Below are 24,594 nucleotides of genomic sequence, written 5' to 3'. Positions count from 1 at the left end.
AACAGCAGATAATGACAAGGAAAAAAAAAATCAATGTAAAAACTTTGGCCTCAAACGAGTAGCTTTGCCTAAAACACTATGGCTTCTTTAGGTCAAGTTCTTAAATATTTATTAAATGCAGGTTGGGGGTGGCCAGCATATTAATAAGCAATTTGTGAGAAACAATGAAGTTTAAGATATGGTTCATGCCCTTTAAGTTTATTGGGAAAACGGAGCTTATTGATGTAGAATTTTAAGAAGGATAACATAAGTTAGTAAGCCGTGAGGTGTTGCTTCTAACATGCAGGTTTGTGGAATGCTTCCATATATGTGTGCTGGTCAGATCAGCTGTCCTAATTTAGGTTCAGGGGAGATCCGAGGAAGAGATCTGCACGAGGAGAGTGCATAATGGGTTGGTGTAGTCAGGGAGGTCTCTGTGGGAGAGAAGAGGTCCAGGACTTGGAAAGAATTCTTCACTCATCTAGGCTTTGGGAAGTTAAGGTAGTCGAACTTTTCCCTAGCTCTTGTGTGGAGAATAGGCTTCATCTATGAAGTCAAGACGACCTTTGTTCTTGGATATGATTTTGGGGTTCAAATGAGGAGACACAATCGTCTCTGTGAGCTATAAATACAGCTTTGCTGACAAAGGCCAACTGGCTCTTTTCATAGACATCTTCCCTTGTAAAAGGAATCCTGAAGCGCCAGCAACTGGGGTGTTACATTCAATAATAAAATCCATGTTCCAAAACTAGTGTGCTAGTGGCCATATGCTATAGTGATTAAACCAGACTAGCTGGATTCAAATCTCAGCTTCGGCTATTTAAAAGCTGTGTGACTTTGGACAAATTATATAACCACCTTTTGCCTCCATTTCCTCATCTGTGAAATGGGGCTAATAATAATACCTCACTTATACTATTGTTGCTGGGAAGATTAAGTGAGCTAATTTATGTAAAGTTTTATAATAAATGCTACAGAAGGGTTAGCAATCATTATTTAGAAACCAAACCTAATCTCACAGCCATGCAATCTGTTGTCAAGATCTACTTGCTTATCCGAAAGACCACCTAAAATAAACTGCAATTCTGCTAAGAGATAGGGTAGCAACTGGCCAAGGACAACATAAACTGATGCTCATGGAAAAGGTCACAGCAGTGACCTCAGTGGTAGAATATAAAACATTATAAATAAAGACAGTGCAAATGGGCTAAAGTAGGACTGCATAGCCAGGAACTTCTGGAGCTGCCTAGTGCTGATACTTGGGAATTAGCTCAGGTGATAAGAGCATTGTTTTTAGGAGGAAAAAACTTACAGAGTTCATCCTAATTTGAATCAGTTGATGTCCCCTGTGCCAAAGCAACAGTGGTATTGTTGCCAACAGGGGCAGCTTCCCCACTGTTATCTTGAACTGGAAGAACGCATAGTGGGGATGGCCTGCCCCAATCCATCACTGCTTCCAGAACCACACCTCGAAGCACATCTAAGTACCTCTATATCCACACCACACATGCACAGAGAAGGCATTAACGCAATTATGGTACAGGAAAGTCAGGTTTGATAGGCAGAGCAGTAAAAACGATGCAGCTATTCTGTGGAAGTCACTGTGACATTAATAACGATGTTCACTATTCATTAGAGACCAGAGTTTGAACTATGGCAAAGTTAGTCTCATTCAGGAGGTTGGTTTGAATCACTGACATTCCATAGGGGGTTTGATTCAAGGTGGCCTCATTTATAAGTCCCAAGGCCAAGAACTGGAGGCATTATAGTGAAATCCTAGAGAAATCCAGGCAGCACCAAGCAGGCCTGCTTCCTCATCTTACATCTCCATCCTCGAAGTGGTATGCTGCTGCTTTCCCCCAGCACAAAGCATGGCAAGGGAGAAAGAACTGAATGAAGACTGCACCGGCAGCCGACTCTTCCAGAATTTTCTCATCTGTAGAAATATGGGAATTGGATTAGCTAATTTCCAAGACCTTTTCCACTTCTACAATGTGAATCCAAGATTATCTTTGACAGGTGTAATTTAGATGTAACTTCTCTGATTCTTGGGCAGAATAAACAGCTGCCACACAGGATAATATGAAGAATCTCCTTACTGAAAAAATATCTCCTCCTCTCCCTATTACAGTCCCTGAAATTTTACAATTATAAATATATTCCTTTGAGCTTCAAAGGCTTTTAAATGCTTAAGAGTCCTCTATTCAAAGGCAGGTAACTCTGAAAACAATTTAAGCTGTCACTAGTTCTCACCTTATAGGCAGATTGCTTTCCAAACAGGAGGAAGCAGCCGGTGCTATGGGAATAGAACATTGGATGGGATGGGGTGAATCCCATTCTACCTGAGAATAGGGACTATGTCTCATTCATAGCCATAAATCCTGTCCTACTGCAGGTATTAGCACATGCTTGGTATTTCTAAATGTTTTTACTTATTTTTTTAGAAGGAAGGAAAGGAAAAAGAAGAAAAGAAGAAAAGATTAATGAATAAACAAATGAGCAATTATCTTTGAGAGTACTTCCTGGTCAGTATGTACCCACGGGCACCTTTAGAACTTGGGTCCCAGGTGCTAAAAATGTCCCCCGCTCTACAGGGGCAATTTCTGGGCTTGCTGCTGACTTCCCTTAGCTCTGAGAGGACACTGGGCTGTCACTGAGGACTATTCACGGACTGAGGCAGCCCAGGCTGCTGGGAAGCTGAGCCCTGCACCAGTTCTAGGCGCTACACTTTTTTTAAGCACTTGATTTAAATGAGGAAAGAAATTGGCTTATATTTTTAGCAGCTCCTGCTACTAAAACTCATTTGACAAAAGTGCCAAAGGGACAGTTAAGTCTGAGTATGATTTTTTTTTTTTTTTTCCCATAGAGGAGGAGGAGGGTATAATTTATCTGAAAATGACTGGTACTTTCCTGGCCTCGGGACATTATTCTACCTGCTCTCTTTTTTTTTTAAAGACATACTCTTTTTTTCCTTCCCATCAAATTTCAAACTTAAGATATTTATTGTCTTTAGCTTTAGTTCCCAGCCCTACTGCAACCACAGAAAGGGAAATGTGCAATCTCAGTTGAGAAACTCCACAACCTTCAATTACATTTCAGAATTATCCAATTGGATAGATCAAAGCCCCCGTTACGCAGGTATAATGTCAAGTGCTTTGTAGGAGTAGAACATTAACCGCAACAGAAAACAATATTAATGCTTTGTCTACATGTACTGGGTACCAGACTCAAAGTATATATTTCAGAGTGCTCCAAATCCCCTCTTCCCAAATGTTTCGAATACTGACTTGTCTTAATATCTATCTGAGATCTCCTTTATTATCTATAAAAACAAATCTTTTTTTTTGAGGGTTAAGGCATTAGTCTATCAGAAGGCTCTGCTAAAATGCATATACATTACTTATGAAAGTGTTAACCCAATACTACCTTGACATAGATAATTTCATTAGTAGCTTATGGAAATGGAGCCTTGAAAGAATGGGAATTCTGAAGGGTTTAGGGCTCGTATGAAAATGTCTGGTGGATATAAATTCCAAAATAAACTCATTTGTTCATTTCATATTTGAAAGTTTTCCCCCAGAAATGCAAAGTTATGAAGGGTGGTTATGTTCCCAGAGGACTGTCTGAAAAATGTTTTAACCATAATGTATAATAATACTAAAGGGAACCCCTGTACCACGCTGCACGGCCAGGCTTCCATGGGAAACTGTTCAGAGAACCAGCTTGGGAGGCCAACACTCCATCCTCCTGCAGCAGCAATGTGGGGACTTGCAGATGCCTCCCGGGAGAGAGGGGTCTTTGAGGAATCCAGGTTGGTGAGCAGCTGCCTGTGCTGGCCCCTGGGAACAGACCAGTTTCATCTGGAGAGGTTGCTCCCCATGAACCAAGGGGCTAGTGACTCCTTATTATTGCAGTCTTCCTGAAGACTCCTCTATAACAGTCAGTGCCATTATAGCAGTAAGAAAACTAATATAGCTACTGTCCCATATGTTTCATGAACCGCCAGTTACAATCTCTTATCCATGTTTGTAACCCCTGGTACAGTGGCTGGCATACATTAGTACTGGATGAAATAAGAAAGATTCATGCACATTTCAGAGAAAAGAAAGTACCAAGTATGTTGGGCATCTCATTGTAGAGGGTCACTAGGGTGAAAACCAGGCAATGCCAGGAGTGGTGCAGATGAGGGGACAGAGAGAAGCAGCTTCCTGCAGAAGGTGTGAAGGAGCAGATGGTGAGGGAGCTGAGACAGAGCAGGCAGCGGTGGAGGAGTGGTGGTGAGTGGGGGGAGCAGGGTCAGAGAGGCAGCGCCCTTCCCCCACCCTGTCAGCCTTGACTCCAGACCTCAGCCTACAGCAGGCTGGTGAGGAGAGGCAGTAGGTGAGCCAAGTGGTCCTGCCAATCTAGTGATCAGCTCTGGGTAAAGGAAGTCTTGGGTCCAGGCCCAGAGGGCATCAAGAGGCTCCTAGAGGAAAGAGAGTCTAAGAAGAAAACAGGAAGGAAGTGGGGGCAGGGACACTCTTCAGTGCTGTAAAGTCTGGGCTCAGCCACAGTGGGGTGGTCACTCACTTCTAGCATCTTCAGGCAGCTAACGACTGAGGCACAATGGATGTGGAGCAGCCACCCCTCGGAAAATCTCGTACAGCGAATAGATGTACCACCCCTCCTGGTCCAGACCCATGGGGGCTACGACCCTCAACAAGAAAGCTCCCGGGAGGCACCGGAGCAGAAACCACGCAGGATATTTTTTTATGATCTTAGGAAAGAAGTAATAAAAGCCAAGTCTTGGTTAATAGCTTCTCTGAGGACCACCACTTTACATTTTCCTCCTCTCTCTTCTTCCCGATTCCCATTGATTTTGATTCTCTCTCATGTTCAGACAACGGCTTGCCACCAGTAGTTCCTCTAGTCTCTCTCAAACCTATATAAAGGTGCAGAATTCATTTGCATTCATTATGGTCTCAGGGCAACTCATTTACTTTCATCTTGCAATATCCAAAGAGTTACTCATTTACTTAGATCATTTAAGGATTTCCAGGAGTCCTGCAAAGACCACATTAGGTGTGCCCCTCCCCGCAAGACTTCTGGAAGAGCTGCAGGCCCCACAGGCAGGAGGCAGTGCACTGGAGAGAATGAGAGAGCCAGGCAGACAGAGCATTTAGTAAGTACCTACCAAGGAGGAGATGTCTCTCTTCTGGCCCAACCTGGTTCAGGCCTCATCTTCGTTCACCTGGATCATTGCCAGTCTGGAGACAGGAGATGCCCCAGTGAGTTTCACAGCAGGAAGTCTTCATCTCCCATGGCATTTATTTATACCTTAAGACTAGTGGTATTCAGTGGGCCACTGCATCCCTTGGGCACTGGCCTGTTAAACTCTGTGTCTCACTGGAGTGGAAGATGCAACCCTCAGTTACTGTATCACTAGCAGGGGGCTGTGGGTGTGACAGGGCCTTGTCAGGACCCTCACAATCACACTCTGAAGATACTAACTTCTACTCCACGTGGGCCCAATTCTGCCGAGAAATAGTGGTCTGGCCATGTCTGTAGCTTTAGTTCTAGTGCCATAGGAACCCGGGATGAACTAGGGAGAAACTTTATGCGTCTGGAGGCCTCCAATTGTGACTCTTTCCAGAGTCAGCCCTTCCTTAAACAGCACATGGAAAGAGCTTGTCACTTCTTCCATGAGCTGTTGTCATGTTATGAAGCAATCAGCTGAAAGGGGAGGGCCCAGACACTTGAAATTCCTACGAGGAGATGGGAGAAATCTCACAGAGCACCAGAAAACTCCTGGAGGAAAGGTCAGTGCTGGTGACAAAACTCTTGTTTCTGTTTACTCATAATTCACCCACTATTCATTCAGTAAACACATCATTCAAAACACTACAGGACAATTAACAATGTTGCCTTAGGAGTAGTTAATGTCTCCCTGCTGTATTGCAGGCTTCTCAGGGTTGGGACTGAGGCCTTACTCAGGTTAGCACTGTGCCTGGCATACAGTGGGAGCACAATAAATAGTTTTTGAATAAATGAATGACCCAACAAATTTAAAGGCATCCAGCTGAGCACGCGACTTTTGCATTAAAACTCAAAGTTGAGGAGTCACCGTTTGTCTTGGACTACTGCAGAAAATATCCACTTCCACCAACACCTTCACACATCTGTTAAATGGCATTTTTAGTCTTTATTCTTTTTAAAAATAAATAACTTTCTATGAGAATAAACAACTTTCTATAATTATAAACGTAGTATTTGCCTTAAAATAGAAGGAATAGTGGTTTATTTAGAAAATGTGGAACATATAGTTCATTTTAAGAATAAAAGCAAAACTTGTTCATAATCCCACTGACTGTTAATTTTGCAGAATTTCCTTCTAGTCTTTTTTCCACCTATACCCATTTATAAAACTGGAATCATGCTGTATATGCAGTTTTAGATCTTGATTTTTCCACTTAACATCATATCACAAGCATTTTATCACATCATTAAATAGTCTTCGAAAATGTTACACTAAATGGTTGCATAATATGACATTATAGCTCTTCAGTTCTTAACTAATGCATATTTATTGTTCTTAATAACTCTCTGAATCACTGCACAATCAAAATTGTTCCCAGGCTTCTGTGACTGTTTTTGTGGCTGATGCAGACTGAAAACCTTTACAAAACGACAGATACTGCCAGGCAAGTAAAGCTGTTGCAAGAGTGCCTGGATCTCATCTTCAACTTTTCCCTCCTCAAAGTTACTAATTCATACAAGCATACTAACGCCTTTGGAATGTTTATTCTCCTAAAGTTGGAAGCTCCAGGGTACACAAGAAAATAGGCACAGAATGTGATGAGAACCACATGGTGAGTGTCTAGTTTATTCACTAAACACTCAAGATTTACTTGGGCAGAATGGACCACACCTCAATTTAATAGAACAGGAATATTTCAGTTCTCTACAGCAAAGTGATTTCACTAAAAATGTGTGTGTGTGCATGTGTGTATCCATCAGGCAGAGAAACGACATGTCAAGAGACCAATGGTCATATATTCGTACAGTCAGGGAGGAGACTGAGACTACCGAGTGAGGTGAGGGTGGAAGTGGAGGTGATGAAGATTTTTCCAGAATGGGGAACGTGAAATACTCATGTCTTCTGCTCTCTTCTAATGAATGACTGGTTTCCAAATGTTGCCATATGCTCTTCTACTCCCTGCATCCCATCCTACTCTAATCCAGTCTTCTTTGCTTTGAAGCTGGACCACTTGATACGGGGGTCTTTACCTGGAGAACCCACTCCAGTACGGCCAAGAAAAAGGCTGGAGGGCATGTCTGGCAGGACAGTACTGGTTGCCCTCACGACTCAGTGGTCACACTTGTGTCCACTGGTTCATTTTCTGCTGACACGTCAGCTTGGGGGTTGATATTACCTCCTAACAGCATTGGGCACACATCAGACATTTCCCTGAAAGTCGTTTCTGGGATGCTAACTGGCTAGTTATGTGGAAAATCCTCCCTGGAAGGTAGAGATGAGGCAGGTCCTCAAGTTTGCTATAGCTGAGTCTTCTAGAAACCCACAGTTACATATCTCTGATTATATTTAAATACAAAATTCCAGATCCACAGATTTATCCCCACCTTATTTGAGTATTTTGGGATGAAGCAGAGAAACTCCCAACCATCCAGATGAATCTTCCTCAAGTTCTTTTTTTGTCATGTCATTTCATGAATCCTGAACTCAAAACCATTCTGGTGACCTACTAGGATGCACCTATTATTAGACCTGAGTTTCCATGTCCGACCACAATGGTATGTTGCAATGAACTGCAAGGGTGCCATAAAAAATAAGCTAGTAGGGTTCAAAGTGGTCCATATACAACATCACTCTCAGATATGCCTCCTGAACTGGGAAGAGGGTGAAGGTGAAGCTAATATGGTAGGAGGTGCACAAACCCCACAGACTGACTTTCTGGGACAGTATTTGCACAGCTATTATATTGATACAGCACCAACAATTACCCAAAACCCTGTTAACTTCAGTGAATACTATTCTCTCCTACCAACAAAAATATTTGTGTGTGGTTGCAGAGACAACCTGATATTATGGCCTGATATGCCTGCTTCTTCCATAGGAATGAAGACTTCAGCTGGGCACATGGCCACCCAGAATGAAGACTATATTTGCCAGCCTCTCTTGCAGCTAGGTGTGACCATGTGACTAAGTTCTAGAAGATGGGATGTAACCATGAGTACAGCATCCAACTTTCAGAACTAGGGTGAAAGTCTACCCCCCACACCACCTCATCCATCCAGTTTGCCAGGGACTTTCCTGGTATTAGCATTGAAATCCCATGTCCTGGGTAATCCCCTAATTATGGACAAAAATGGAATGTTGATGACCTACTTCCCCACTTTTCTCTTTCTTAAGGCTATTTCCTGGAATATGGACAAGGTGGTGAGCCATCTTGGACATGCAGATGAAGGCAAAACTCGGGAATGACAGAAGGAGCCCAGTGCCATGCCAGCTTCATGTAGTACAACTGCCACAACAGCTCAGACTTTTATGTGAAGTCAACCTCTATCTTGTTTAAGCTACTAATTTTTGAGGTTTCTAGCACACTCTGAGATACCTACACCCTAACTAATATATGTAATTTCAGTGACTTACCTCTCTGATAAAAAGGAAAAAAAAAAGTGGGGGGTGGAGGTTGATTCATCAAAATTTGAATATGCCAAGGTGAATGTACACCTGAATGTATCATCTATCATAATTTATTGAAGAAAAACATGTTGAACAACTGTTATAGGATTTAAGTCCAAATCCTCACCTGGCATTTCTCCTCACTTCCTTACCCTGCCTGAACCCTGTCTCACACCATTCAGCCTTTGTTCCATCCCAACCTCATCTTCTTGCTGTCTCTTGACTCCAGCCTGCTGGTTCCTTCCTTTCTGTGTCCTATTGCTTCAGTTATATGTTTCTTCTGCTAACCAAACCCACCAAGTCCTATCTCCTTCACCATTTTCGGTTACCATGATTTTGTCCTTTCCTGGAATCTGGCAATACCTGTATACATTTGATATTTAATCACAGACTTCTTTGTACTGTATTTATCATGTATTTAAGTCTTGTATTTCTGGGAAGAGTCTAAGATCCAGGGAGGCAGAATGGTTGAGAGAACATAGCTTAGGAGTTAGAGATCTAGATTCAAGTCTGGCTTCCAATACTTGCTGCTTGGGCGGTCCTGAGCATCAGTTTCCTCATTTCTAAAATTTGAAGTGATTATAATATCTCCTCTGCCTACTGCCTGTGTTGTGAGAATTAGATGCGATGAGAGTACCTCCTCAACCACCAAGCAGCACAACCATGGTCACTGTTATTGGAAATTGTCTTTTCACTACCCCTCTACCACATAGTTCTAGTGTGCTTACCATAGTGCCAGGGACATAGTGAACAACAGCTCCATGAATCTTTGTAGAATGAATAAACGAGAAAAAAAAAGGTTAAAATAACAGCTCTTCAAATATGATGAAATTGCAAAGAATAAGGTTCTGCCCGGACACCTTCAAATGCAAAGAAAGCACAAAATAGTGAGTATACATCAAACTGAAGTCTTAGGCCCAAGTTTTCATTTTGAGTGGTTTTAAGAACTAAATTTATAATTAATTCTTAGCAATAAAATCTAAGTCAGTGGTGCTACAGATCCAAGGTTAGTTCTTAGGAACAGTGGCACCACCATTCTCAGCCTCAACTCTGTGTTCTCTTCCTTGACACCAACATGAGTATGAATCAAAAAGGCTCCAGACACATCTTATGTTAGGAAAGAAATGGCTTCTACTCAGCAAGCTGCAAAGAGACTTGCTATTTTCAGATGCTCTATAGTTTAACAGATTACCAAGGCAATGACATTAAGCTGAAGACTGCCTACTAACGGAACGATAAACGTGCATAATTCAATGAGGCCACTTAAGCAAACACCAACAGAAGGATAAAAATCACCACGAAGCCTATGAAGATTTACCCAACAGCTCAGACAATGGACCTAACCCCAGCCTCAGAGGAAGAGCTCCTCTTCATTTGTGGAGGGGAAGCAATTTAGTTCACACCTGAGAGTGGCAGGGCTTCTCAGACACAGCTGCCCTCGACAGTGCTCTGAGCTAAGCCCCATGCCTCAAGTTGCCCTTTCTTGTTTCCTTTTCCCCCTCTCACCCTGTGCTGGTATATTTCCCTTTAGGACCCTCATCCTTGCAGGATTTTTTTTTTCTCCAAAAGAGCCATCCCTGTTCTCAGAATAGGAGTGAATAAACTCAGCATCACTCAGCTATAAATGACTGGTAATTACTTTTCCTAGAAATGTTTAGAGTTTCAAAAGAACCAGGGGTCTTAAACCCAGGGTGCAGACCTGTTAATGGCCAAGCTCAAATGTCTACATGGCCAGGGTAGGAGTGGTATTGTAAGGGAAGTGGTTTTGGAGGGAGAGAGGACCCCAGTAACTTCAGAATAACATCATTGGGGTGCTGTCTTCTTTGCATCTACCCAAAGTGGGACCAGAACACTGCACACGAATTGCTCTGATAAAATCGAGGGGGACCTAAAGGAGATCAGGCTTGCCTTAAAAGCTCTTGGGCTATGAGTTAATAAGAATTTTAATAAAAATGGAAAGTATAGCCCTGGGCTGTGGTACAATATCTCTCTGGGTTGCTGGTGTTCTGTCAGTCAATCATACAATCTTTCTGACATTAGTAAAGTGGAGAGGGTAAGAGAAAACTGTGTGGGCCAAAGAAGGCTTCAAAAATATCACCTGCAGGAACAGCATCGGCTCTCTGGTCGGCCTTCCAGGGCCATGAGACATACCTGAAGTGCCCAACCCACTTCACATCACAGAGCAATCTCCATACACATTTAATTGTCATGATGACCAGTGATTTGGATTTATTATTGTCCCTATATTGCAGGTGAGGAGCCTGAGGATGGAGGGTGCGGGAACCTCGATCCCACATCTTTTGACTCCTGCCTCCCTCCACAAATGCCACAGTAGCTTATTTATATATTTTGAACTCAAACTGTTTAATCACTAGGTTGCTCTGCTTCAGCTTATTATCCTCAGATGCAACCTAGTCAATGCTTGGTTTACGTCGATTAACTTCTAAAGGTAGGAAAAATTATTAATCCCTTCCTACCTCCAAAAACTGGTATTGGGATGAAAATTTACTACTGGTTTAAAAGCTCACAGCCTCCCTGGTATTTATCTGTTTTTGTTTGAAAGACTCAAGTTCCATGGTATTCACGATGTAGATCAATACCTGGAGTGCTGCCAGTCATTACTTACTCCATAACACTGATCTCTTTTAATATGTCTAGTAATGGTATGTTTCTTATGGTTAAGCTTTGGTCACAATAGTTGATAGGCAAAATTGGTTTAATTAAAAAAAAAACAGATGGCATTCAGCTGAAAATACAAAGCTTGTTCAGCCAGCACAAGCTGGTATAAATTTTGCCAGCCCATGGGGAAGGATCATACCTCTACAGAACTATGATGTGGCTTGAAAGATCACTTAAAGATTTGTGCTGGCCCCTGTTGCTGCATGTGTGCAGTGAGAGAGGAGACAAAAGAGGGAAACTTCATTCTTGCTCTTGGTTTTATAAATACTGATAATGAAAAAAAAAGAAGAGACTTGAGAAGTTGCACTGGTTGTCCTTGAACCTCCCTGACCACCACAGGTTCATCCTCCTCCTCCACCTGTCCCTGCAATGATGGTAACACAGGCCTCCTTGATCAGCAGGCTGGTAATTCCATGCACCCACTTTCCCTGGGCACTAAGTAAACCCCCAACATCAACCTCTAGTCCAGAACTCTCGCCCTGGGTTCAGACTCAATCTCCCACACTCCCTGAACATTTCCACCCACGTGTCCACTGGGGACTCCAGACACACTTTTTCAGAATCAGGCCCATGGCTTTCTTGCCTAACCTCCTGCCTCCTGGGTTCCCTGTCTTAGCTCGAAACACCCCCATTCAACCCCAGCAGGAAAGCTGGGAGTCTTTCTGCATTCTGCCCCATTGTAGCTCACGTTTATTAGTCGCTGAGTCCTCTAGGGTTTATCTCCTAAAATATTCCTAACCAGTCCCTTCCTCTTCCTTCCCACCCCTACTTTCCCAGGTCAGGCCTTCCACATCCCTCACCTAGTCTGAGGCAACAGACCAAACTCGTGTGCACTGCAGCCAGTGATGCTTCTGAAAGGTAAATCTGAACAGGCCTCCCCCTCCTGAAAGCTCCTTCCAAAGCTCCCTATGTGCATGATCCCCTTGACTTTTAAGGCCCTCTTTGACCTTGTCTTTTGCCCTCTCCCTCACGTGCTCTGAAGGAGAGCAGGTCAAAGAAGGGATGTGGGAGGTTAGAGGCAGGTCCGGGGCCAGGGCCCAGCATTCTGGTCTTCCCATCTCCTGTCACTGAAACTATTTTTTTCTTCTTCTTTTTCTATCCCATATTTCCTATTCTTTGGTGAATACATCATAATAGGAAAAGAAACTGACCAGGAGAAAAGGAGGTGCACTTGATTGAGGTGATTCCAGATGTGGGATGGGGCGAGGGGAGCACCAGCTCCTCCACAGGTGGGGCGCTGATAATTATGGCGCGATGAGGCCGCACATATATCAACCAGTGCGCGCCACACACTGCCAGCCTCACCCGTCTGTGCACGTGTCAATACAGGTTTGGCAGCAGGTATGACAAGTTTAACACGTGAAAAACAGAAAGCAAGAGAAAGAAAGCAAGAAAGCCGCCCCCTTCCCTGCCTTCCGCGGGGAGCCTGACTGTAGTGTGGAGATGCGCCTGCTTCCACTCATGCCCCCTGCCGGCCTGTGGCTTTGCCCTGGGTTTCCCTGTTGCCCAGAACGTTAGTGCACCATTTACCCCTCTAAAGAGCTACGGGAGGCACAGTCTTCACTGTGTCCACCCACTAAGAAATCATAAAGGGCCCCGCCAAACAAGTTAGCATCTGATAGTTTCTTCTCATGACGTCAGAAAATCTCAGTATTTGGAAATGTCTGGAAGCAACTGAGCTGTTTGCTTTATATGCCAGGCATTCGGCATTGTGAGGGTACAGCCAGGAGGACAGGAGCTGTCTCCTCCATCTTTGTGTCCTTGTTGCCTAGCATAGGGGCTGCCAGGGAAAATGCCTGTGAATGCTTGAGAAGGGGTCTCATGAACAAGTCACTCGGGCCATATACTGGGAGGTGGAGCTTAGCTGACCTTCCAAATCTTTTAAGGTTTGACTTCTAAGCTCTTCCCAGAATATAGATTCTGTTCTTCCTGCCTTTGCTGATCTCTGAGATCTACTCATGCCCTCATAGGCTGTGGGATGATCTGGGTTCCCTACCCTGTTGATACTCTACCCTCTTGTCTCGTCTCTTCCTACTCTCCAGAACACCGCTCCTCTAGTACCAGACCCCACAGTCCATACAATCTACCAACAACCCTAGAAAACAGGAGTAATTATTTTCACCACTGGCTCAGTGATCTGACCGCTCCTGCTGGTATAAGCCCAGCCTCTGCCTATAGAGTCCCGGACCCTGCTCCTGTTTTTATCACTCAACACAGGTTGACCCAGAAATGGCCTGGGCTTGGGATTTTACTCTAGCTGTTACTGTACAGCATCAAACATCTGGAACACAATGGGAAAAAAGCAATCCAGCTATTTCTAAACATCAGATGTCTGGTGTGGGGAAGAAGGAACATCCAGGCACCTACCCCATTGATCAGGGTGTGCTGCCCAAGCAGAAACATAGCAGGTCACAGGGCCTGGTGGACCGGTGCCTGATGTTGGCTGTGGAGTCACACCCTGGTGGTCCAGGGCTATCACCTTGTCTCAGTGCAGAGTGAAAGTTGACCTGAAACCTACAGAACTTAAGGCTTCTCTTTCTGGAAGTTTCCTTTAGAAAAGAAGTGGGGGAAAGCAGCAGTCTGTTCATATTGAACCCTATTCACACCAGATACAATGGCCTCATACTTGTAGATGTCAAAAGTGTGGCCCGGTCAAGATTTCCTCTTCTGCTTTCAGTTTCTAGATTTACAAAGTAACATTATAAAGCTCAGTGTCTTCTAGCTTTGACTAAGTTCCCCCAGACAATTTTCTTCTTTTTCTTGCAAGGGAGCATTTGGCTTTACACTTGGTCATCCTTCAAAACATTCATTTGACATACTTATTAAATGCTTATGTGTCAGGCATTGTGGGGATAGTATATTCTTCCCTTAATGAATATAATGATGAGACTAAACAATAATTATATTAATGATGATAATAATAATAATAATAATTGTAAAAACATATTGACCCTTTATGTGCCTTACTATATATTCTTTCTTTGTTTTTTTTTTTCATTTAATTTGGCAAAACATGCTAAAAATAAATACAATTATTATCTCTGGGAAGTTCAGAGAGATTAAGTAACTCACACAAACCTATACAGCTTATAGACAGTGGAGTGTGAACTTGAATGCAGGTCTGCCTGAATTCAGAGACCATACACTTACCCACTGCATTATAACATCACACATCTGCTTGGTCCATGTAGCAAAGAGGATCCTGGGTCTGTAGAGGAGTAAACCATTTCTCGTATTCTATGAGAATGGTACCTCTGAGAGCCCAGCTCTTAGGATACAACATAAATGTCTCCTCCTGGAGTTGTGAGCCATAGTAGTCCTGTCCTGGGTTTACTTGTAGGTATTAAAAGTATGAGGAAAAAAAAAAATCCCCAAAAGGATTAAATGAACACCTTTTAAAATGTAAAGGGAAGTGTATGCCCAGATTGGAAGATGAGTTAAGAGTCAGGTCCTGTTGTGGTTAACAGGCTGGGTAGGGGCTGGGTTGGAGAGTCTTCCCTGCAGGGAGACCATCGAAGAGACATGAGCTGTGACGATGTGAAGGGGGCTTGGTGTGTAGAGTTGGCTCTGAGATGGCTCTCAATGGGTAAAAGGAGGCCTGGGTCCACAGCAGCAATTAGAACTGCTTCCAGGACAACCCCACTTGCTGCCTTAACACAGGGACCTTGGTTTCCTTTGACAGCCCAGTTCTGGGGTGGTCTTTTGGAACCTAAGAGGGCCTCCACATGAGAGAGACAGGAAGGGGTGCCCATGAGTCTGGTGCCTTGTCCTCTCATCCAGATATCCTCTGCATCTTTCCCAGAGAGCTCTGGAACATGCCTGGTGAAGACTGAGGGCTGAACATGGGGCTGGGTGAAGGCAAAACCTCCCAGGTTCTTAGGCAGGATTTGGCCCAGGTCTAAGTAGCTGCAAAGCCAAGCTCTTTGCACTCAACCAAGGAGTTTCTGAACACTGGCTTGGAAGCCATGACATCTAGAACCCTGTCCCAGCTCTAGCCCACAGTGGCTTGGTCCTGGGAAAGTAAAAGTCCAGCCCCCTGGTCCTCAGGGTTTCCATTTGGAAAGGGATCAAGAGAGTGAGATGTTTGCTGATCTGCCTTCCCTCTCCAGAAAGGGATCCTGCGCGTGTCCAGCCTGGCCGCGGAGGGGAGGAGGGATGGGCTCTGGGTAACTAGCACGACTTCTTCCCCGGCCTCTCCTACACACCTCAGGAATGGCAGGTTCAGGTTCCTGTGTGTGAGGAGGGCAGGGCGTGCTCATCATCTCCCAGAGCCCGCCTGAGGAAGCTGCCTGCCTGGCCCTGTGGTAAGTGCCATCGAAGCCTGACCAGCCCAAGTCGATGGTTTTTTTGAAAGCTGTTAACCAAAAGTAAGTGACTCTGAGGCGGGTGTAGAGATAACCACCTGTGCTCTGTCACACCACACGGGGAGGGAGGGAGGGAGCCAGCGCCATCTCCTTCCTCGACAACAGGACCTCACAGAAGCCAGAGACATTCAGGCACTGAAAGTGAAATCACTCAGCACACTTACCAAAGGTCGAGTGCCTCTCCTTGAGCATATTTCAGCAGAGCGCTGAGGGAGCCCACTTTTTCTGTTTTCTCTCTGGGCTGCCCCCAGATGAGCCAGCGTGGAGGAGGAACAGGGGCTCAGAGATGCCCAGCATCCTGGGGCGGCGAACCCTCACCGGCCTCCTGGGTTCTGAAAGCCTGAGGAATCAAGGGCTGAGTGAGCCTGTGCTACTGAAGAGAAAGAAAGAGAGGAAGCAAAGCCACAAGTTGGATCGCTCTGTGGCGGCCACCGCCGTCCAACCAGCGGCTCCCCTGGCAGTGCCTGCTGGCGATGGCTTTCTCTCTGTCTTTCTGCCTTTCTGCTGCTTTTGCTTGCTTTCTCTGTCTCTGACTCCCTTTCTTTCTTGGGGATGGTATTGGTTCTGGAGAAGAAGGTACCTGCCATTGCTTCTTTCATTACAAAGAAAAGGAAGATTCAAACTACCTTTGAGAAATACCCTACTGTGATTCTGGAGGTTAAAAAAGAGGTGAAATAACCTGATTTTTCTGTCCCTTCTGGGAGGGATTCTTTGCTCAGAAAGGAAGTGATGAGAAATGATAGAATAATTCTAAGGCCACTAGTGAACATTTTGGGACTAACGACCCACTCATCTGTCAGTCCATTTTCTACCCTCATTCCCTGCTCCCTGTCATTATGTCTTATTTATCTCGACCTCCTCCTTTCTTTGGTTATCACTAGTTCAGCTCATTTTTACTTATGAGGAAACTATAAACCACCTACCGTGTCAGTTGTGAAACTGTCTCAAACCCTTTTTGGAAAAAGCAGGATACAGACATACAAACCAATCAATGCCAAGTAGCACCCTCAGGGTTGCGGGGCCTGGTCATATGACCCAGGATGGTGGCCCTCCCACAGGGGGAGAGGACAGCATTGCCCACCTCCCCTCACACTTGAGTCCATGCCCTCACTGATGCATCCTCAGAATGCATCTTGATCCCTCCTTCTTCCTCTTCTGAGGTCTCCAAGCTGAGCACCCATCCCTCACTCCCCAGCTCCCTTCCTTTCTAAAGTTCATAAATCTGTTTTTTCCACTCCATTTCCTCTGCCGTCTCCCTGGGTCCTCACACACTTTGATGGGGCACTGACAGAACCTCCTTACCTAGATTCCTTCTTTCTTCCAATGCATCCCAAATTCATGACTGATAAAACCAATGTCTTTAATGTCATTCCCTGCTGGAATACCTGCACGACTGCCCACAGGTTGCAGGATAAAGTTCAAATTCTTGCCTTGGTAGATAGGAACTTCTACATTTTGACCCTACCTTACTTTTCTAGACATTAATAATAATAGATATTTTTAAAGCTACCATTTATGGGACACTTACTGTACACCAGGCACAGTGTTAAGCACTTTGCCTGAGTTGGTTCTCACAAGAGTATTTTGAAGTGCCATTACTTGCACTGTACAGACAAGGAAATGAGACCTGCAGAGATGCAGTAACTTCGGAAGGCTGAATAGTGTGTCAGTGGTCAGTGGTGAGCACTCGAACCCAGGTCTTAGGATGTCAAAGCCCTTGCTCTTGACCACCCTTGTCACTGCCCCTTCTGTTGGAGCAGATGCCCAGTGCTGCAGCCAAATTGCTCCTGCCCTGCCCTCTACACAGGTCTCCGGCTGCCATGGATCACCCTCTCTAAATCCCTGACTGGTGCCTGGTGCAAAGGAGCCCTAAGAAGCCCTCAATGCACATTAGTTGAAAATTCTCAGCTCTCAAAGTACAAAACAAGGTGAATAAAGAAGACATACAGCCTGGAGAGTGTCAAGTGGATGGGCAGTGAGAGCAGGCCCGCCACGTTTGCCAGGCGAGAGTGGGTGGTGGAGGAGTGTGAGCCGGTTGTATTCATCTGAAACACAGGCTCTGTAACTGCATCTGTCTCTTTCTCTGTCCATCCTCCTTTTTCACACTCAGCATCCCTCATGAAGCTCCATTCCTAGGGCAAGTTCTCCAAACATCCAAACCCAAGGACTGCTCAGCCAGGACGCTGGGTTCTAACTCCCTTCCTCCCTTGCTGTTTTGCTGCAGGGAGTAAAGAAAGGAGTGACTTCAACCACTTCATGATTCTTCCCTTTGCTCAAGGCACAGAAAATCCCAGAGCCCCCATGTTGAGAAGAAACACTTCCTAATCAATCTCTTCCATTCTGATTTCCTTAAAATGAAGAAGGTAAGGCAGATTCAGACAAGATAGAAGCAGCCCCTTAAAAACCATAAAGTCAAGCTCGTTCCTTTTACAGGTGGGAGATTGGAGACTGTAGAGAAATGACTTGTCCAAGGTCATTCGGCATGGGAGTGAGAGAACCCAGACAAGAGCACTAGTCCCATGTCTCCCAGGCTTACAGCTCTTTCCCTCTCCCTGCAACGTTGCAGCTGTAGCCACAGCCAACCACTTCTATTATACGTGTCACGGCTAAGCGTCCACTGGCTTCCCAAGGGCCAGATGAGATACAAGAACAATTCTTCCCACGTGTCTTTTCAGTTGTCAGTAAGGGTCAAGGACACTTTCGAGATTCAAGGACACTCTGACCACAGCAAGCTGGGTGCTAGGAGGGTTAAATGACCTGTGAAAGGAAAGCCACAGGCAGAACCAGAAATAGGGGCAGATTGGCAGGCACAGCTCTGTGTGGCGGGGAAGGCAAAGTTCTTCATTGTGGCAAGGTCCATGAGGTCTCCTCTTAAACTTCCTGGGATCTCTGTGCACTTGGATTAAATCTTACAGCGCACACCAAGTGCTAAACATTTCAGGATAATGCACAAAGTCCTTCCCCAGCTGAGCCAGTCCATCTATCCACAGCGTCACCCTGACATACTTTTTCTGCTAAGGATATATGAAACATAGCCCACACTTTAACATCTTCATATACTCCTTTTGCTATTCCCCCTGCCAGGAATATTTTCTTGCTCTTTAACTGGCAACTTGCATTTGAATTTGAAGGTGGATTTTAAATGCCTGCTCCTTTTCACAGTCTCCCCTGGCCCTTCCCTCCTAGTTCCCCCCACCCCCCATCTGTTTTCCCACAGAACTCTGTTTATGGCACCTCCTTGTCCCTTCCTGAGTTGAATTTTGGCTATTTGTTAATATGTTTTCTCTCTATGGCTATATTGAGAATTTCTCACGGACAGTTGCTCAGTCATACTCATCTTTGTACCCTGAGTAGCGAGCTCAGTTCCTGGATCATAGAATGACCAGCCTAAACTAAACAGAAGTGCATCTGCTTAAGGAAAACTTTACTCCAAATTCTTAAGTGAAAAGGTTCTCATAAAGGTTCATTTTCTTTAAGAGTACAGCAAAGGCCCCAGCCAGTCAGTTTTCATTATAAATGAATGGTGTCATTTTACGAGGTGTTGCTGTGAGCAAACCTCCCTGTATGCTGAATACACACTTGTGCCTGTGCACACACACACACAGAAGCTGGAAGGAGCTGTGCTCTCTGGCAAGATGCAGCAAAGAAGATAAGATCACCATGCTGCAAAAGAAGGTATGCCACGTGATGATGTGGGTAACCCCAGTCATAAATGACACCCTCAGCAAGGCCCAGCTTAAATCTAACCACATCATCTTTTCATGAAACAGACATGAAAAAGTACGACTGAAACAATTACAAAAAAGTGGTTTTAATGTCTTCTTGCCTCGATGGTATCAACGCTTTTGACTTTAGGGCTACACTTGGGGAAACAATTCTTTGAGATAAGGAGATGAACTATCTGCTCAAAAGAATGTGCAGGAAGCCAACGTAACTGGGCAACACATAACGAAACGGTTTGTGGCCAATGAACCATCTAAACAAAAGTGTTCCTGAGCGGCATCAGTTGTGCAAGCGAAGGAAACCAAACCCACTCTTGTCTCAAAGTGGAGACTTTGTGGGTGCCAATCTGTGTGTGTGTGTGTGTGTGTGTGCCCTCACTAAACATTATGGTAAAGTGAAATTCACAGTTCTCCCAACTGTGGCTGACACTGGTATAAATGGAGAAGGCTGAAAAGGTGAGACTTGTCATGCAGCACTCGTGAAGTCCTTTTCCAGGTGGCTCTGCCTGGTATGTGAAGGCTCACTCGCTGAAAGACCATCCCTATGTTAACACAAATTGAGATATCAACATTGATTGATTGGTGTATTCCTTCTAGAGATACTGGATTTCACCATCATGATATTCTGATGTAGTTAAGTCCTGAATTTGTTGAGCCACAGGGTGATGGTCCATTTCCTCTCTCTGAAGCTCTGCTCACACCTCTCCCATGTTTTACCACACCGTGGTGTTCCCCATCAGTCTTCACCCTTTTTCTTCCCCAAAGCAATCTTCTGATGATTCTTTAAGGCCCCCAGAACTGCAGATTGACAGCTGGGATAGGACACAGGGGGTGTAGATCCCAAACTTTACAGGCTCAAAGGCTTGCTATTGAATCTGAACTCTGGCATTAGTCAGTGTTCTTTGATTTGGGGTAAGTTACTTAACCTAAATCTCAGCTTTCTCATCTCTAAACTGGAGCTAACAGAAGCCATCTCCTAGTTAAGTTTGCTTTAGAAATGTATGAGTTAATTCATGTAAAATACTTAGTACAATCAACACATGGTTAGGCCTCACTATATGGAGCTATTATTACTACCACCAGCATCATCCCTTCAAACCCTCTCAATTTCTAGAAGAGGATCCTGAGGGTCAGAGAAGTAAAGTAACTTGTCCTAAGGAATGAGTCTTGGGAGATCCAGTAGCTATCATCCCTACTAAATGATGACTAAACTAAAGAGAGCAGCACTCATACATGGCTGATTTAGTGGCAGAATGCATGTCTACTAATTCCTAGGCCAGAGCCTGAACCAGTGTACCACACTGGTGTTATGTACTGTTATTTATCATTGCACTGTTATCTATTTTCCCAACCAGGTCTTAAGCCCTTAGAAAATAGAGACCTCGTGCTTTTCAAGTCCCCCCCAAAGAATACAGCATTCCATAGGTACTGGACAAACATTCATTAATCAGCTGATTGCAAGGATTGCTGCTGATTTTCAAAGCAACAGGTTTCTGTATCATAGCTGCTTCTCCCCAACGCTCTCATGTCCTTACAATTTTGGAAGATGTACCCAGGAAGGACTTGTGCAAAATGTGCTATCAGAAGGAAACATTCCACCCCTTTTCTGGAATGCAGATATAGATTGCTCCAGATTGTAGGAACACTAATTAGAGCCACTGGTAATTTGACTGATGCTCCAAAGCCCCAGAGCACTCACAGAAGGCACCTTTGTCCTCACACAGTAGAGCTTCCGTTAGTACATATCAAAATGGTCAAGCTGCCTTTTGATGGGGCTGCTGGTACCCACAACCTGGTGTCATCACGGTCGAGATGCCAGCCTACCAAATCCATCATCAGGAAGGAAACTCGGTGCCGGCCCTTCCCTGAAAGCTGAGTGTGCTGCACAGAACACTGGTTTTAAATAGGATATTCTAATACACATTGCTGTTTATGCAGTACTGAATATGCTTCTCATAAGCTAGCCTTTATGCAAACCACCATGACCTAAATGTTTAATTCAGATTTCTATTTTCTGTCTCATAAACCCTTTAAATATTACTGTAAAAATCTAAATGGATGTACATGATGTTCTTTTGGTACCAAACACTTTGGGCTAGATTTTGTGGTTAATGTCAGGGTCACCCCAAAAGCTCAAAAGAGCATAGGTATCACTTGGAAGTGCCTGGGATATACTTCTTGCCCTAGTGACTGATGCCCTCTTATTGTTTCATTGAATTGTTCCTGTTTTTGACCTCTGCTCTTGTTTTCAGCAATATTGGTATAATGAGTTGAATAAATAACCCTGCCTATAAAGAAATGGGAAAAGTCTGGCTTTGGTTAAGACTCACTTATGGGAATCAAGGTGTGAGGGGTGAACATAGACACGAATTTAAAGATTAATCATCTGGACAGAGACAGGGTGATTCTTGTAGGTTCCAGCCTAGCAAGAGTCCAATCAGGGTCTGGGACCAAGCTCCATCAGCCCCCCCAGGAGACACATTCCTTTCTAGAATCTGCTGTTCTATCCTCCACTTTCTGTGGCCTACCCAGAGCCTCTGAAATTGGGGATGGCTAATGGGCATACAGGTGATCTATATTCTCTGAGACATCCCACTGTTCACTGCTTTTTCAAATGCTGCCTGAGTAGACTTTGGACTGGACTCTGATACCAGTTCCTAGACTTGTACTGTCCAAAATGGTAGCCACTGACCACATGTGGCTATTGAGCAATTGAAATATGGCTGGTCCCAATTGTGATGTTCTATAGGCATAAAGCACACACTGGGTGTTGAAGATGTGGAATTAAAAAAAAAAGAATGTAAAATATCTCATTAATAAGTTTTTTTATATTGATTACATGTTGAAATAATAATAATTTGGATATACTGGGTCAAGTAAATTTTTTAATAAGATTCATCTTATCGATTTTTTTTTCACTTTTTAATATGTGGCAACCAGAACATTTAAAATTACAAATGTGGCTTACATATTTCTACTGGATAGCACTGCTCTAGACAATCACCAGAGAAGTCATTTCCATCCAAGCATAGATTAACCCAGTGAAAACACAACTCTCCAGCCCTCTGCCCACTCCTGTCACACTCAGAATGAAATCCTTGGTCCTCCACCGGCCCCTGTGAGGCTGAGGTACCTGGGCTCTGTCTCCCTCTCCAGCCTCCTCACTGGTCTCCCTCTGGTGCTCACTTCCGTCATGCTGGCATCTTCCTCAGCAACTCCAGGCTTGTGCCAGGCCCAGTGTCTTGCAGGCTGCTCCCCTCATGTGTTTTTGTCATTTGAGTCTCACCTCAAATGTCACCTCCTCAGAGGCCTTTCCTTACCTCCTGTGAGAGGCAGAATAATGGCCCCCAAAGACATCCACCTCCTAATCCCTGGAACCTGAAGATGCTACCTTCCATGGTAAAAGAGACTTTCCAAATGTGATTAACTATTTTGAGATGTGGAGATTATCCTGGACAGGGCCACAAGCCAGGGAATGCAAGTGGCCTCCAGAAGCCGGAAAAGGCAAGGACACAGATTCTTCTCTAGAGCTTCCAGGAGGAGCACAGGCTTGCCAACCTATTTTAGACTTCTGACCTCCAGAACTATAAGATAATAAATATGTATTGTTCTAAGCCAAAAAATTTGTGGTAATTTATGACAGCAGCACTAGGAAAATGGTACACCTCCCAATATGAAACTGTGTACTGCCCCATCCCCAGATCCTCTATTCCATCCTTCTAGGTTATTATTTTCATATTTTTTATGTATCTTCTGGACACAGACCTCTATTGTGTTCACCTCTCAGGACTCTGCCTTTGAACTAGCGCCTGACACCTAGCAAATGTTCATTCATATGAATAAATGGTGGAATGAATGAATGAACAAATGGCAATGGGCTATTTGAAAGATTCACTTTCAACCAATTAGATATAATTTGGAAACTTTTAGAATTATGTATGCTCCAAATGGATGAAATGAATGACATTGGCAGATACTGGAGAGCACTTAACTAATCACGAGGTACCATGATGGTGCTGTGCGGAACCAACGAATGTGATGATCCTTCTGCAGTCTCTGTAGAGAGCCAAGCACGGGTCCATGATAAAACAAAGTGGGGTGTTCAACAGTTGGGGTCAAATGAGTGGTGGAGCATTAGGAATGAGCAGTGGTGTGTTGGTAAACCAGCTCTCAAAACAACAGCAACAACAACAAAGTTTTGATTTGTAGTGTTTGCCAATTTCTGTGGTGTAAATACTCCTACAATGACTGATTTAAAGGTTCCATTGTGAGGTCTCCAGCCACAAAGCTGGGAAGAAATAAACCCAAGGAGGGTCTTGTTGAGGAAGTGGGATTTCAGCTGGACCTAGAAGGGTTGGTGGGATGTGACCAGAGTGAGGAGAGGTAAGGAAGCATGGCACACACAAAGGCAGGAACCTCTTCAGGGCTAGTGAAATGGGGTCTCAATAGCCCTTGTGGCTCCAGTGGGATTCCTGTCATTGAGACACACAGAAACAAGCAGCTAACCAGAAGTCAACATGAAGACGGCTGCCTGGGAAATGCAGGAGCAGAGAACTTTATTGCCAAGAGGATCCTGATGGTTTTCCAGCCCAGCACTCATTTTAACAAACATGGGATGTCGCTAAGAGCTCAAGCTGCCAAGACCCAGAGGGACCATCTCAAGGTCTTGCCAGACAGAAGCAAAGCTAATTTTCCAGCAAGCCCCTTCCCTCCCATCATCCACAGTCACCTGTGCATTGCTTTGCTCTGAGCAGGGAGCCCTCTGGACACCTGGTTCAACATCCCCCCAGGCCCACGCCTTCCGTGTTGATCATTTCAAGAGTACACATTCATTTGTGTGCAGGGTGAGCTGTTTTTCCTGCTTTGGGCATGTTTCAGTCAAAGACAAGGATAAGGCCATTATGTGAACACAGGGACAACAATGAAAACAAGACTGCTTTTCTGAAAAGCACCAAAAAGCTTTATTTTGCCTGAATGGCCATTATTTCCTTTCTTTTTCCCCCCACACAAAGCGCTGGAGCACATTTCATTCAGTCTGTTACTGAGTGAGTGGGTGTGAAGATGCGGTACAAACAAAAGAGGCAACATATTGCTGCTGTCAGGTCTCCTGTTAAGCGCTTTGCGAGGTGGACCAAGCTTCCCTGCTAGCACCGCCGCTTGACTCATC

General features: G+C 44.5%; 1 protein-coding gene across 2 annotated transcripts in view; it reads right to left on the bottom strand.

Annotated features, from left to right (window-relative positions):
* The window catches only part of RORA (RAR related orphan receptor A), a 714,208-nt gene that overhangs the window by 326,977 nt on the left and 362,637 nt on the right, over window positions 1–24,594 (bottom strand). Inside the window, exon 1 of one of the 2 annotated variants that reach the window (XM_063089780.1) lies at window positions 5,153–5,180. The exons of the other annotated variant lie outside the window; for it this stretch is intronic. The gene's annotated coding sequence lies outside the window, so the exon portion shown is untranslated. Of the gene's footprint in view, window positions 1–5,152; window positions 5,181–24,594 lie in introns of those variants that run through there. 2 annotated transcript variants of the gene reach the window in all.

This window comes from Cynocephalus volans, chromosome 3, assembly GCF_027409185.1.
Source record: "Cynocephalus volans isolate mCynVol1 chromosome 3, mCynVol1.pri, whole genome shotgun sequence".
Taxonomy (NCBI): Eukaryota; Metazoa; Chordata; class Mammalia; order Dermoptera; family Cynocephalidae; genus Cynocephalus; species Cynocephalus volans.
This window is presented reverse-complemented; position numbering and strand designations above follow the sequence as displayed.